The sequence below is a fragment of the Salmo trutta genome, chromosome 29 (genome assembly GCF_901001165.1).
Source record: "Salmo trutta chromosome 29, fSalTru1.1, whole genome shotgun sequence".
In the NCBI taxonomy this organism is placed as follows: Eukaryota; Metazoa; Chordata; class Actinopteri; order Salmoniformes; family Salmonidae; genus Salmo; species Salmo trutta.
In genome coordinates, this window is record NC_042985.1 from 20,528,998 (window position 1) to 20,545,616 (window position 16,619).

At 45.8% G+C, this 16,619-nt stretch overlaps 1 protein-coding gene across 1 annotated transcript in view; it reads right to left on the reverse strand.

Moving 5' to 3' along the window:
• Window positions 1-16,619, reverse strand: part of LOC115167092 (transcription factor SOX-6) — a gene marked incomplete in the record, with an annotated part of 205,196 nt that overhangs the window by 115,308 nt on the left and 73,269 nt on the right.

Genomic DNA, 16,619 nt, shown 5'->3' on the forward strand with positions numbered 1-16,619 from the left:
CCCAGTCTCTTCTCTCCCCAATCTACCTCACTCTGTATGGACCCGTTCCCCAGTCTCTTCTCTCCCCAATCTACCTCACTCTGTATGGACCCGTTCCCGTCTCTTCTCTCCCCAATCTACCTCACTCTGTATGGACCCGTTCCCCAGTCTCTTCTCTCCCCAATCTACCTCACTCTGTATGGACCCGTTCCCCCGTCTCTTCTCTCCCCAATCTACCTCACTCTGTATGGACCCGTTCCCCAGTCTCTTCTCTCCCCAATCTACCTCACTCTGTATGGACCCGTTCCCCAGTCTCTTCTCTCCCCAATCTACCTCACTCTGTATGGACCCGTTCTCCAGTCTCTTCTCTCCCCAATCTACCTCACTCTGTATGGACCCGTTCCCCAGTCTCTTCTCTCCCCAATCTACCTCACTCTGTATGGACCCGTTCCCGTCTCTTCTCTCCCCAATCTACCTCACTCTGTATGGACCCGTTCCCCAGTCTCTTCTCTCCCCAATCTACCTCACTCTGTATGGACCCGTTCCCGTCTCTTCTCTCCCCAATCTACCTCACTCTGTATGGACCCGTTCCCCAGTCTCTTCTCTCCCCAATCTACCTCACTCTGTATGGACCCGTTCCCCAGTCTCTTCTCTCCCCAATCTACCTCACTCTGTATGGACCCGTTCCCCAGTCTCTTCTCTCCCCAATCTACCTCACTCTGTATGGACCCGTTCCCCAGTCTCTTCTCTCCCCAATCTACCTCACTCTGTATGGACCCTTTCCCCAGTCTCTTCTCTCCCCAATCTACCTCACTCTGTATGGACCCTTTCCCCAGTCTCTTCTCTCCCCAAACTACCTCACTCTGTATGGACCCGTTCCCCAGTCTCTTCTCTCCCCAATCTACCTCACTCTGTATGGACCCTTTCCCCAGTCTCTTCTCTCCCCAATCTACCTCACTCTGTATGGACCCGTTCCCCAGTCTCTTCTCTCCCCAATCTACCTCACTCTGTATGGACCCGTTCCCCAGTCTCTTCTCTCCCCAATCTACCTCACTCTATATGGACCAGTTCCCCAGTCTCTACTCTCCCCAATCTACCTCACTCTATATGGACCAGTTCCCCAGTCTCTACTCTACCCCACTCTGTATGCAAAACAAACTCAAAGTCAAGATTTACAAAAATATTCTCTCCAACTCTGATGGAATCTTGTGAATATCTTAATCACAGAGGCAGTAAAAACAAGACCCCATCATCGCAGCAAATAAAACACAATAATTACAAGAAGCCGGCAGAAAAGTGAAACGCAGTGAGAAAACATGTTTTGTCATTCCACCGGTAGTTCCAGAGACAACAGCTGTTGGATGAGGAATGCAGATCCTCCTGAAGTCTCCATAATCATGGCCTTATTGAAGGGAGGACAAAAAGGGCACTAATTGCAAGGGAGCAATCTAAACGTAATAGGTTACACACTCCCGGGCGGCATCGCACAATGCAAACGCTAAAGAGAGGAGAGAGAGAAAAAACAACACTATTCTGTGTACAACAGTGGCATCGTTGCTCATTTTCAGGCAATTACCTTGCCTCCTTGTCAACAGTTTTAATAACCTCTATCATTTCCACAAGACTTTTTGCTTCAGTTAAATAATTTCAGCTCTTTAATATGCAAATGAAGCCGTTGGCATGCATGGGTGAAGAGGCCTGGCTCCTTGAGATGTGCCAGTACATTGTGGAGCACCTGCACCTCGGGAAAGGCTTGATTTAATTGACACCTAATACTATTCATTATTCCACTTGGTGAGCATCCCTGTTAGTCACCTGTAGGCTCCCCTATAGACACCATCCCAGCTTGCCAACAGCCACTATAAATAGAACACAACCAGCCTGGGATATTCTGCAACTCAGGCTCAAGGAGGAACCCCTCACACACCCTTATGTCCTTACACACTCACGTCCGAAATGTCCTGGTTGGCCAGGGGCTGTTAGTGCTGAGGTAACCACTCGTCCTGTTTTCTCTTTATCCATAGGAGCCGAGGTGCTAAGCCTACAGCAGTGACCCTGTCATACCCTGTGGTATCCACTACCGCCCACGGCTCCACAGCTGACCTCTAAATAGGACACGTGTCTATCAAGCATACTGTATATGAATTAACCGTCCCCACGAGGCTTCACCTCTTGAGCAGGGCAACACGTGACCTCTCGCAATCCATTTTACTGCGGGACTTTGTGGCAATCAGCCATGAATTATTAAAGTGAGCAGTGAGCAATGATCAATTCATGCAGCCCCGGCCGTCGTCCACGAAGCAGTACTTCAGCAGAAACTACAGAGAACACTGGGAAATGCTTCCAGACAATGCACATAAATGTGAAATATGTCAGGCCTGATATGTCAATAATGATAACTGTTAAGGCTGAGGCGAAGCTAATCCAAAGGAAATGCTACTAGAGGACGTGGGTGAACATGCTAAAGCCCAGTTAGATTCCCTCCTTCATTAAGTGTGTAAAAGCGTGAGATTTCTGCACTCTCTCCATCCTGTCTAGACCAGAGGGACTGGCTGGGGAGCAGCATCTGGCCAGCCTGCGTACATGGAGAGGAGTGCCAGCTACCTTGCCCCCTAGGAGTGGGTCTCTGTGCAGCCTGTTATGAGATAGTGGTGACCATATGAAAGAACTGTGTGTGAATTATAAATGTGAGCCAGTCCACAGGAGAAGAGAGGAGAGGCAGGCAGTGAACACCGCAGTACTGCCAGCCAGCAATCTGAAAGGGCCCCTGGCCAGAGAAGGGCTTGGATGCAGCTTAAAACACAACCCTAAAGCTCTCTTATCTACATAAAGGAGAGAGAGAAAATACGAAGTTGAAATAAGAAAAAAGAAAGATAGCAAGAAGCTAGGAAGTATGCAACTCAAGGAACCTGGAGAAAGAAGAGGGGGAAAATCCAATCAAAACTTAGTGAGGGGAGATGAGGAGCCAAGATAAACCAGGACTCAGAGCCCCCAAAACTGCAATCTCCTCTTAAGCCGGAGAGTGGCAGCTGGCAGAACAGCTGGTGAATAGGATTAATGTCAGAAGAATGAAATAAAACTCAACATATGTCCGAGCCTGAGGTGTTGGGACTGTGCGTGATTGTGCCCCCGATGGATGCCATGTGTGCAGCTGGAAGGAGCCAGCCGCTGTGCTCTGCTGTGCCGTGCTGCTCCACTGTGCTCCAGACTCCAGCTCCTCTCTCTCTCTCTCTCTCTACCCCACAAGGTCACTTTTAAGAACTACCACCATTAAATGCTTGGATAGCAAAATGTACTTTTTCTCGCCCCCTCGCCCCCTCTCCTCCTCTCCTCCTCTCTCCACCCTATTAAGGCAGCTGATGCTGTTGCTATACTACATTTCTAATACTAATAATTTAATAAAAATTTGTATTAATGTGTAACACAAAGACATCAGTTGGGTTCAGAGCTTGTTCCAGGATGTTCAAGGTACAGTAATTGGAAAGTTTAAGACATCATTTTTCTGGTATTGCTACGTTTATAGAAATAACTGAAAAGCAAAGAAATAATCAAATGTTTACCTCCTTCAAAGAGAATGCCTTTAACCATAAAAGAGCAGGTTGAATACCTTCTAAAGTTACACAGCCTATACCTACACCGGAAAGTTTCTCAAGTCATAACGAAGGCTTATTCAGACAGGAAACTAAAAGATAAGAACATGTAATGAACACCTTGCTGAAATGAAGTAGAGACAGCTTAAATCACACATTATGATAAACATAAAAATAAGCAAGTCCGTCTTAGGAGGTAAATAAATGAAAAGTAAAAATGATATGAAGGGAGAGAGGAGGAGGACGTCTGCTTCAAACTTCAGCCAGTGCTGATCAGGGTCTCAACACTGTGAAGATGAGCATTACGAGGGAGATGTAGACTTAATTAGAATTTATAATTTCCATTTGATGTCGCTAATCATTAGGGTCCACACACTGTAATAAATTATAATAATTTCACACAAGAATTAAATTACTGGGTACCTTGCAGAGGAGACGATTTTTTGTTGGGTACCCTGCAATCTAACTGTCAGATAGAAACTCTGCTGCTAATCAATGCTCCAAAACATTCCCATTTATTCATCTGTGTTAAATGAATAGAAGTGTGTGGATAACGCTGCTTACTGTGATCATGGCTGCTCAATGGGATTTACTAAATTAATATGTGCCTGACAAAAAAATACTAATCGGATCCACATGAATGATTAAATGTGCAGTGAAGCCAAGTGTCTGGCATAGCCCCCCAAACTTTATTTTATCTTAAACGTTTAGAGGCAACGCCGATGTGCTTCACAGATTCCTCTGCATTATACACAGAATGTAAATGCTACCTTAATAAAAAAGAAGTGATACTAAAGTGAAAAAAGAAAGACTTTATAAGCATGGTAACACTGATATAATGGTATAATCTCCAGGTCCATCCAGGATATTTCATCCATGATAATTACAGGTGCATACTATGCTTTTAGGCTTTATATTACTTTACTTGATTTTTAGTGTGTGTTGGTATGAGTGTACGTGCGTATGTGTGCGTGTGTGCACACTGGCGTGTGTGTGTGAGTGCGTGCGTGCGTGCGTGTGTGTGTGCGTGTGTGCAGATATGTTGAGAACATGGCAAAGGTGTATACTGTACAGTACTTGCTACCGTACATATACATTCAACAAGATTACTTTACCTATAATGATTTAGGACATACAGTGCCTTTCTGAATGTATTCAGACCCCTTGACTTTTTCCACATTTTGTTAGATTACAGCCTTATTCAAAAAATGAATTAAATTGTATTTTTTTCCTCATTAATCTACACACAATACCCCATAATGACAAAGCAAAAACACATTTTTGCTAATTTACAAAAAATGAAGCACCTTTGGCAGCAATTACAGCCTCAAGTCTTCTTGGGTATGACGCTACAAGCTTGGCACACCTGTATCTGGGGAGATTCTCCCATTTTTCTTTGCAGATCCTCTCAAGCTCTGTCAGGTTGGATGGGGAACGTCGCTGCACAGCTATTTTCAGGTCTCTCCAGAGATGTTCGATCGGGTTCATGTCCGGGCTCTGGCTGTGCCACTCAAGGACATTCAGAAACTTGTCCCGAAGCCACCCCTGCGTTGTCTTGGCTGTTTGCTTAGGGTCGTTGTCCTGTTGGAAGGTGAACCTTCACCCCAGTCTGAGGTCCTGAGCCCTCCGGAGCCGGTTTTCATCACGGAATTCAGGCTAATGTGTTGAATCTTGGTTTCATCAGACCAGAGAATCTTGTTTCTCATGGTCTGAGACTCCTTAGGTGCCTTTTGGCAAACTCAAAGTGTGCTGTTATGTGCCTTTCACTGAGGAGTGGCTTCCGTCTGGCCACTCTACCATAAAGGCCTGATTGGTGGAGTGCTGCAGAGATGGTTGTCCTCCTGAAAGGTTCTCCCATCTCCACAGAGGAACTCTAGAGCTCTGGCAGAGTGACCATCAGGTTCTTGGTCATCTCCCTGACCAAGGCCCTTCTCCCCCAATTGCTCAGTTAGGCTGGGTGGCCAGCTCTAGGAAGAGTCTTGGTGCTTCCAAACTTCTTCCATTTAAGAATGATGGAGGCCACTGTGTTCCGGACCTTCAATGCTGCAGACATTTTTTGGTACCCCTCCTTCTGTGCCTCGACACAATCCTGTCTCGGAGATCTACGGACAATTCCGTCGACCTCATGGCTTAGTTTTTGCTCTGACATACACAGTCATCTGTGGGACCTTATAAGGTATCTTTTTTAAAGTTTTATAAATTAGCAAACATTTCGGAAAAACTGTTTAACGTCATTATGGGGTATTGTGTGTAGATTGCTGAGGATTTTTATTTATTTAATCCATTTTAGAATAAGGCTGTAACGTAACAAATGTGGAAAAAGTCAAGGGGTCGGACTACTTTCCGAAGGCACTGTAAAATGTTAAAATAAAACTTTACTTTGTCTAATTAAGGGGCGACTATTTGCTATTGCAGTCTGTGACATTCTCAGTTTCTACCAAGCAGCAATTAAAGATGTTTATGAACCAGCTTTGTTTACTGGGATGTCAGAGTTCAGGATGTGCACACATTGCTCTGTGGACGGAGAGTGCAAAGGTCACTATTTCTAGATGACGACCTCTACACACACACACACACACACACACACACACACACACACACACACACACACACACACACACACACACACACACACACACACACACACACACACACACACACACACACACACACACACACACACACACACACACACACACACACACACACTGCCTCAAACCGTCTGATATGTTTTAGCTAGGTACACTGCCAAAATATTAAATTGGTTAAGTCTAAGCAGCAATGCATGTGCAAATGTTCTCATATGCAAGGGCTCAACCAGTTTTTGTATTGAATATCTCTATCTCTGAGACTGAACACAATACACATTTATGATGCTAGGCCAGCCAGACCAGGGAGAATAAGGATGATGAAGTAACCATAGTACTTCAAAGGTTAAGAATTCCAATTTCTAGGAAGTCCCCTTCGCTGGCCCACAGCTAAACGTCTCAATGCACTATTGTTCCAAAATGGTTCTGCAACAATGGGAGCCGTATTTTCCTTTGAAACAAACATCCCCTTTCTCTGGGATACAGAGCCACACAGACTGAGACAAGCTGTGCAAGGATGGAAGAATTCAGATCTCATGTGAGGCTGAGCTCATTGCCCAGCCATGACTTTAACAAACAGTTAACAACAGAAGTCTTACGGTAGCCGCCATGAAGCCAACTGGCACCCAGGAGAGAACTACAAACAGACAGGAAGAGTGAGAGAAAGAGTGAGAGAGAAGAGGGGAGGAGAAGAGGGGAGGAGAAGAGGGATGGAGAAAGTGGGGTGCCTCAACACACAAATCACTAATTGCCGCATTATGGTAAGTGGTACTGTGTTAGAGGAAAATGTCATTCCAGCCCAGCGATTATTAATTATAATCCAAAGTCATAACTTTAACCTATCATTGGAACTTCATGACATGTAATGGATGCCAGGGTCTTAAACCATATTAACCACTCGGCCTCCGCAGGCTTAAAATGATATCGGGGGCACTCCCAACGAGAGATGGTGTTCGCCGAATAATTATAATCATCAGCACTCAAGCTTTGCAGCGCAATAAAACATGTTCCTCTCCGTTTCTTCTGACATCCTAATCTCATCTCTTGGCACATGTGAAATGTTATTGAACAGGGTGGGAGAGAAAGAGAGTGAGGGCAGACATTTGTTTTATCACAAGTGATTAAACAGTCTCTCTGTTCAAGAGGCAGACATCAAAGTGGAGTGTAAAATATTCATTCTCAGTGTTAGGTGGAAAACAATGCAAATAGGGTAATAGGCGTATCTGTGTAATCTGTCATGTCTGCCTGTACCGAGGCAGATTTGCTAGCTGGATGGCTGACGTACCAGAGTCTTATAAACCAAGCATGCGATGTGCCCTGAAATCATTAGCAGGCCACAGGGCCCGTCTGTGCCCATGGTGTGGGTTACATTGACACTATTTTCATCCCCGGTCAGATGACACCAGCTCTTTTGTCCAGTTATGCGTGGAGAATGCCTGGGAACCCAACGCCAAGGCTTGGACAGTGATACTGGGCAGAGACTTTCCCAGTATAACCCCTCACACACACACACACAACACACACACACACACACACACACACACACACACACACACACACACACACACACACACACACACACACACACACACACACACACACACACACACAACCCTGTTCTAGTGTCCTACTGTCCATCCAACTGGCCCTCATCCCCAAGTTTCCCCCTGTCCTGGCAGAAGCTCTGTTGTGCCCATATCTCCCCCCGACCCCCCACCTTCCATCTCCCCCACCCTCCAGGCTGATTACGTAAAGCCTGTCCATGTCGGTCCCTGTTCTGCATAAAGGAGTCTGCTACTTCCAGATCCACAGCTCCAGTACAATGACAGATTTTGGAGCATTAATGGGCTCTGCCTTAGCATTCTGCCCTCACTGTTGCATTCCAAATACTGAGGGGTCACATAAAACAGCCAGGTTATTAAAGCTGCTGAAAGTGTAGTCTCCAGTACACTCCTATTCTATACAAGCTGTTATTCTACTCTGTTTTGTCTTTTAGTCTGTTTAAAGTAACATGGAAATTCATGGAACAAAATACATAAATCTTCCATAGCTTCTCAATCATTTTTAAAATGAATCAATATTTTTTAGTATAATTGAGTCCCAATCCATTATGGTTGGCTGTACTATAGGTCTGGGCCAGGGCTGAGGTCCAGCTGATGGGATGCACCTATGGGGAGTGTGTCTGAACACAAACAGGCCTCTGTTAGGCCCTGGCTGTGATTTGTCTCCCTAAGACACCCGTTTCCTCCTATCAGGGGGTTCCTGTGCAGCCACTGGGCCAGCAACACAATGGAAGTAATGTGCTCCTCAGGCGCAGGGGACAGAGTCAACAGCTGAATCCTGGGAAGATGGCTCCCGGAATGCTCTGCAGCAGTTGCTACTGTTGACTAATGGGAATATGAGAAGTGGGAAGGTGATCCCAACGCAGCGAAGAATGGCACACTGAAGAAGCAGCTGCTTGTTTTGTCATCTCAAAGAGGGAGAGCTCCACTTTAGACGGATATAGCTACAACCCCCTATGCTGTTCTTGTTCTGTCAGGACTCCCCTGTCTCCCCTAACTCCTAGGAGGCAGCCGTGATGTGGTGTGTATGGGTTCTGTTTGGACTGCATACTAAATCCATCGTTCAGAGAAGGCAGGCTGGAGAGTGAGAGTGGAGCGTGCTCCCTGTGCACCACACTTAGCCATGTCATTTAGCTCTGGGCTCTGTTCACTAGCCTGGCAGCAGAGGGGCAGTGCTGTGGCAGGAGAGAGAGAGAGGGGAGGGAGAGATGCAGGAGGAGTTTTGGGGGTGATAGAGGAAGGGGAGGAGTAGCAGAGCTGGTATCTTTTGGTAAAAGTTCACATGTCAGGCTGGCAGGCTGCCCGCGGCGTACAGCCGAAAAATCTATTTAACGTCTGCTTCACAGGGTGACAAGAGGTTTGATTGGCAGAGTGCAGAGAGCAGCTTTTGATCATGTGTCCTAACAAGTGATTCCAGCTCATGTCTCTTCAGCCTGAACAGCTCCACATTACCTATTCAAACAAAAGTGACAGACCAGAGCACTGCTCCACAGAGCTGTGCTCATGGGCCAAGAATGAACACAGGCACACACATAAAGAGAGAGAGAGAGAGAGAGAGAGAGAGAGAGAGAGAGAGAGAGAGAGAGAGAGAGAGAGAGAGAGAGAGACAGAACGGCACACACACACACACATACAGTGCATTGGGAAAGTATTCAGACCCGTTGACATTTTCCACATTTTGTTTACGTTACAGCCTTATTCTAAAATGGATAAAATTGTTTTTTCCCCCTCATCAATCTATACACAATACCCCATAATGACAAAACGGGTTTTAGAAATGTTTGCTAATTTATAAAAAATAAAAACCCTTTACTCAGTACTTTGTTGAAGCACCTTTGGCAGCGATTACAGCCTTGAGTCTTCTTGTGTATGACGCTATAAGCTTGGCACACCTGTATTTGGGGAGTTTCTCCCATTCTTCTGTGCAGAACCTCTCAAGCTCTGTCAGGTTGGGGAGCATCACTGCACAGCTATTTTCAGGTCTCTCCAGAGATGTTTAATCAGGTTCATGTCCGGGCTCTGGTTGAGCCACTGAAGGACATTCAGAGACTTGGCCCGAAGCCATTCCTGCGTTGTCTTGGCTGTGTGAACCTTCGCCCTAGTCTAAGGTCCTGAGAGCTCTGGAGCAGGTTTTCATCAAGGATCTCTCTGTACTTTGCTCCGTTCATCTTTCCCTCGATCCTGACTAATCTCCCAGTCCCTGCCGCTGAAAAACATCCCCATAGCATATTCCTATCACCACCATGCTTCACCGTAGGGATGGTACCAGGTTTGGCCGGGCGGCCAGCTCTAGGAAGAATCTTGGTGGTTCCAAACTTCTTCCATTTAAGAATGATGGAAGCCACTGTGTTCTTGGGGACCTTCAATGCTGCAGAAATGTTTTGGTACCTGTTTTGGTATCTGTCCCTCGACACAATCCTGTCTCTGAGCTCAATGGAAAATTATTTTAATCTCATGGCTTGGTTTTTGCCCCTACTATGCACTGTCAACTGTGGGACCTTATATAGACAGGTGTGTGCCTTTCCAAACCATGTCCAATCAATTGAATTTACCTCAGGTGTAAACAGTTGTAAAAACATCTCAAGGATGATCAATGGAAACATGATGCACCTGAGCTCAATTTCAAGTCTCATAGCAAATGGTCTGATTACCTATTTTATAAGGTATTTCAGTTTTATTTAATCATATTTTTTATTGTCACATGCGTTGAATACAACGGGTGTAGACTTTACCGTGAAATACTTGCTTACGAGCCGTTACCAAAGTAAAAGTAAAAAGAATGGAGTAAAAATATATTTTTTTAAATTATAAAAATGTAAATAGTATCACAAGAGGAATAAAAAACACAAGAATGGAGCTATATGCAGGGAGTACCACACACACACACACACACACACACACACACACACACACACACACATACACACACACACACACACACACACACACACACACACACACACACACACACACACACACACACACACACACACACACACCACACACACACACACAAAATCACTAAAATACTCAAACATACACAAATACAACAGCCACTGATCAAATATGTCACTTGTATCAATATAAGCAGGTTGTTGGAGTCAGATAGACAGAAGAGAAGGACAATTATTAAAGGAGAAGACAAGAAGATGGAGCGCGAGTGGAAAGGATAGGAAGAGAGAAACTAGTGGTTGACTGATGTTTGGGGGACTGGGGAGAGTAGAGGAGAGCTAAGTGTTTGAAGCGCGCCTCAAAACCTGCAGGTTCACCTCGGCTAGCAGCCAACACATTAAAAAGGCGACTGGGTCTCCAGCCTCATTGCATATGCATCGAGTCAGAGGCTCACGCCACAGATCATTATAACAAAGATTCCTATTAATTAGGTGGGATTAAACAGAGCCAGACGACAGGGCAGCTGGGTAGAGGGGAGAGGGAACGAGAGAGAGAGCTTGTCCTACTATATTATTTCTTAAGCAAACCTTTAAGTGAATCGTAACAACACAACCAAATACTGTAGTCATGAATGAAAATGTCTTTCCACAAAAAATCCTGAGCTTGGCTAATAACAATGTATTACGCATATAGTTTCAAACGGTACAAATCACCTGTAGCCAATTTTACAGTGAGCTTCCATGGCTGAGACAGCAGGATTGTGGCAGAGACTGTGTTAGGACTAAGTCATGAGTTCATCAGTATTAATCAGGCCAAAAGCTTGAAGCTGATCCTATTCTCTTCCAAAGCTTTTCCCCATCCCTGAATCTCATCACACCCTGTCGTAATAGAGGATAATGACCCTGCCCTTCTATAGCACACAATGCTGATTACAAACCCACACTCACACTGCAGCACTGCCACAGACACTGGCATAACACATAGCCCAGAGACGGATTACAACTACAAGCAGAGGGATGGAGGGAGAGAGAGAGAGAGAGAAAGAGAGAGAGAGAGAGAGAGAGAGAGAGAGAGAGAGAGAGAGAGAGAGAGAGAGAGGGAGAGCGAGAGAGAGAGAGAGAGAGGGAGAGGGAGATGGGGAGCGAGAGAGAGAGAGAGTGAAAGAGAGAGAGAGAGAGCAAAAGAGAGAGAGAGCAAAAGAGAGAGAGGGAGAGAGAGAGAGAGAGAGAGAGAGAGAGAGAGAGAGAGCGAGATGGAGAGAGAGAGAGAGAGAGAGAGAGAGAGAGAGAGAGAGAGAGAGAGAGAGAGAGAGAGAGAGAGATGGGGAGAGAGATATAGACTGATTGGTATTACATACAGTATGACTGAGATTTAGAATCATACATTCAGATCACCCAACTAAACAGCACGATTTGACCGTTCATGTCACACAGTGGAGGTCATCTGCTCCTGACGTGTGTGATCTCTTTCATAATCCTTCTACCTCAGAGAGGAAGGCTGTGATTTGGTGAACTGTCCCTGTGGATGAAGGTGCTGTGGCTTCACACTGGTATGGTAATTAGTCAATAGGCCTTGCTGTGGTCCAGGTGCACTGCTAACCAGATACTCTGACTGACACGGCTAGCTTCTGTTGGCCATAGCCTGGCTCCTGTGCACCATAGTGTGGAGTGTGGACCTCCTCTCAGCTCCAAGGATGTTGGGTTACTGCCTTGGGGAGAAGTCCTCACCCTTTCACATTAGCAACTGTTCATAGTGTCACAGGTCACCCAGGGTTGCATGTTACCCTCTGAGACAGGACCTCCAGCATGCACACCTGTTCCCAGGGGGTCAGGACATCCCAACTCAATGGGGAGCGACCTCTCCTTCTCACTTCTTCTCCACAGACAGACTAGAGTCATCACAGGCACACTGTGGGATACTGTGTACTGTTATACAGGCCAACCACCAGGTTGAACTGTAAAAGCAGTCCCGTTACATCAGAATACAGATGTTATATACTGCAATCTCTAGTGCAACCTGAAATCTAAAAAGCCTTGTGTTTTTTTCCCATAAGGGAACATAGACCTAGAACGTGTTTCAATATCCCAGGTCAGTGTTGGGGTCAGTGTTGGGGTTAGGGTTAGCCTGCAGCCCTGCCACACTCCTGCCTGAAACATGGCATTCAGTCTCGCCGGCCTTTAACATGGATTCAAATATAACAAGCTTTTAGCAGCAGCCAGAACTACTCCTGGCAATACAACACTGCTGGCTATAATGGCACAGGCAGAGGACTGTCGATGCCCAGGCAAAGAGAGGACGTTTGTGCGTGCAGGCCTGTGTGTTGACATTCCCTGATGCAAGCAGCAAGTCTCTGTAACAGAGTACACTACAAAGAAGGAGACGAATATCTGACCGGCTTGAGTGCATCGCTTTCTGACATGCCTCCGTGCACAGGAATTGCATTGTGCTCGACAGGCCACCGATAAAAAATAAAAACATGTCTCGGCATGCCACTCAATGCACAATAGAAAGAGACATTAGGAATTCATTAACTGCATGCAAATCCAATCCAGAGCTGGTTGTGCTGGCAAGGATTCAACCTGCCTGTATAGAGCCCAAAGGACCAGCCTAAAACCTAAAACCTAACAAACACAACTATCACCTGTCCTTGTCTTGGGGACAACACAGTGTTGACTCCCTATGACCATTATTCATACTTTAGTGCATTATAGGAAGCTGGTCTAATTGTGAATCCAACTAAGGTCACCTTGGATCTTCATAATGGAGGCCATTTTTCTTTTTCCCTTAATACCTTATACTGACATTTTTAACTCTTGACAAGTGGTGTCTGGAAAGCTCTCCATAAATAATGCATTTACAATACCTAGTAAATAAACATTGGGCACAATCGTTAGCCCTCCTGGCCACTGAGTCTAATAGAGCTTTTACAGCTAAGGTGGCTATTCAGCTTAATGCAGTCCTCACTGCTGGGAGGACATTTTCATTCATTAGCGCAGTCACAAGCACTTAGAGCACTTTAAGGACCAGTGACAGAGAGGACGGAGGAGGGGTGGGAGGGCGGTAGAGCCAATGAGTATGGCCACTGTTGCGGGTTCAGGCACGGAGCACTGAGATGGCAGCCCAGCTAGGCAAAGTTGCGGTCAACTTACGTCTGATTGGATTTGAGGGCAGCGAACCCTGACGACGATATACATTTAATCAACGTTTTGTTGGGGGACTGAAAAAGGCATGGCCGGCCGGCCGAAGGAGACTCACTCTGTCATCTTCTGTTAGGACTGCTCTCTGTCCCAGTCCACAGCTTTACCGTCGATATGGCCTCTGGACTAGTACAACGTCACACAATTATCTAAATGACACTTTCTGACTCATTCATCATTGAATCTAAGAGGATATACAAAGTCCAGTTTAAACAACTTCAATGTTAATGGTGTCGTAACAAGTGTCTACATTGTAATAGGTGAAACAGAGAGGATTCTCATACCCTCTACCATTAAGGTCAGCAAGCTCAGTCTTGATCCATCATCACAATGAGATGAAATTCCTGACCAGGGACATAACAGGGAGGACTCAGTCAGAATAATGGCAGCAGATGGTGTCTAGCTCTGCTCTGAAGATTCCAGTGATCCAGACCAGTGGAGGGACTAAAGCAGGGTGGATTAGGAGGAACAGTTGTCTCCATGATAGCATACTGTAGCTTAGATAAGTGATATATTTAGCTCATCGCTGCTTTGTCTTACATTAGCCAGGTCATTAAGGCAACAAATGGCTCTCCAACCTTCTGGTGTGCCCGTAATGGGTTAATCCTGCCCTTTCAAGATGCTCACAGAGGTTCTCTATAAACACTGACATAGATTATGAATGGTAACAACAGTTACCCACCTGCCCTACAGACCATACTCTGTAATATCCCTTCTGATGTACAGTAATCACAGTCATCTCTACTGATGGAGTTGGTGTCAAGCGTCCACAAGGACACTGAATCTCTCCATTCCAGCAGCTTACAGACGACATATTGAACTTCGTGAGCCTCTTGTCTTGTTCTGTGTTCTCAGAAACTAATTTCCTCCAACAAGGGAGTTTATTTAGGTGGTGTTGATGCATGGCGCATGAGGCAGGGCCAGGCTCTTTTATTAACAGGAGATTAAAACAGCTGTACTGCACGTTGAAGCACTCTCTCCTCCCTGCGCTAACATACGGCCCTGGATTACCAGCTGCACTTGACCATTTAAATTACTGCAACAACCGGCCCTCACCAGCTGGGGCTCATTACCATAACGCCCGCCTTCGCCACAGAGGGCTCCGAGGAGCGCGCCCGCCGCGGAAAACAACCCCATCAGAAACCAGAGACACATGAGAGATGTCCTCTGTGCTGAGGGAAAGGTATCATCTCCGGAAAAGTCAAGGGTATGAAACTAACGATACCATTAATACAACAGGGGAAGAAATACTAGTTAAGACACTGTTTTTACTATTAAACACATAAGCCAACAATATAATAAATGTTGAATCTGAAGAAATTATCGTAAATCTAATATCTAATATTGCTAAAAATCTAATGTTATTATTAGGAATATTAGAAATTGGGATGGAGATTGCTATCTACTGAATAATCCAGGATAGTTGATACTGTGCAAAGACCACCAAACAAACACTTGATAAAAAGAAAGCAACAAATTATTTTTAAACAAATGGACTTCTAATTTATTCGTGTGATGTAGTGCTTAAGCTAAGAGTTCCCCAGACGCTGAATGAGACACCAGCGTTCCCAGGGGGCTCCAAGTCTGATTGAATACTACACTATACTACCAATGTCGTGCTAATTAAGAATGGGGGAAATGTTGTAGCGGCTCTTTCAAACATTTGTTTTTCCCCTGTACGTTCTTCTTACAGTCTGCAGTCTGGGGGAGAGAGTTGGGGGTGACAGAAGGTTCTGTTGGGTACTGTGAGATACGATATAGGACTAGGGAGTGGAGGGTTACCATAGGGTGACAGAAGGTTCTGTGGGGTACTGTGAGATACCATATAGGACTAGGGAGTGGAGGGTTACCATAGGGTGACAGAAGGTTCTGTGGGGTACTGTGAGATACCATATAGGACTAGGGAGTGGTGGGTTACCATAGGGTGACAGAAGGTTCTGTGGGGTACTGTGAGATACCATATTGGACTAGGGAATGGAGGGTTACCATAGGGTGACAGAAGGTTCTGTGGGGTACTGTGAGATACCATATAGGACTAGGGAGTGGAGGGTTACCATAGGGTGACAGAAGGTTCTGTGGGGTACTGTGAGATACCATATAGGACTAGGGAGTGGTGGGTTACCATAGGGTGACAGAAGGTTCTGTGGGGTACTGTGAGATACCATATTGGACTAGGGAATGGAGGGTTACCATAGGGTGACAGAAGGTTCTGTGGGGTACTGTGAGATACCATATAGGACTAGGGAATGGAGGGTTACCATAGGGTGACAGAAGGTTCTGTGGGGTACTGTGAGATACCATATAGGACTAGGGAGTGGAGGGTTACCATAGGGTGACAGAAGGTTCTGTGGGGTACTGTGAGATACCATATAGGACTAGGGAATGGAGGGTTACCATAGGGTGACAGAAGGTTCTGTGGGGTACTGTGAGATACCATATAGGACTAGGGAGTGGTGGGTTACCATAGGGTGACAGAAGGTTCTGTGGGGTACTGTGAGATACCATATTGGACTAGGGAATGGAGGGTTACCATAGGGTGACAGAAGGTTCTGTGGGGTACTGTGAGATACCATATAGGACTAGGGAGTGGAGGGTTACCATAGGGTGACAGAAGGTTCTGTGGGGTACTGTGAGATACCATATAGGACTAGGGAATGGAGGGTTACCATAGGGTGACAGAAGGTTCTGTGGGGTACTGTGAGATACCATATAGGACTAGGGAGTGGAGGGTTACCATAGGGTGACAGAAGGTTCTGTGGGGTACTGTGAGATACCATATAGGACTAGGGAGTGGAGGGTTACCATAGGGTG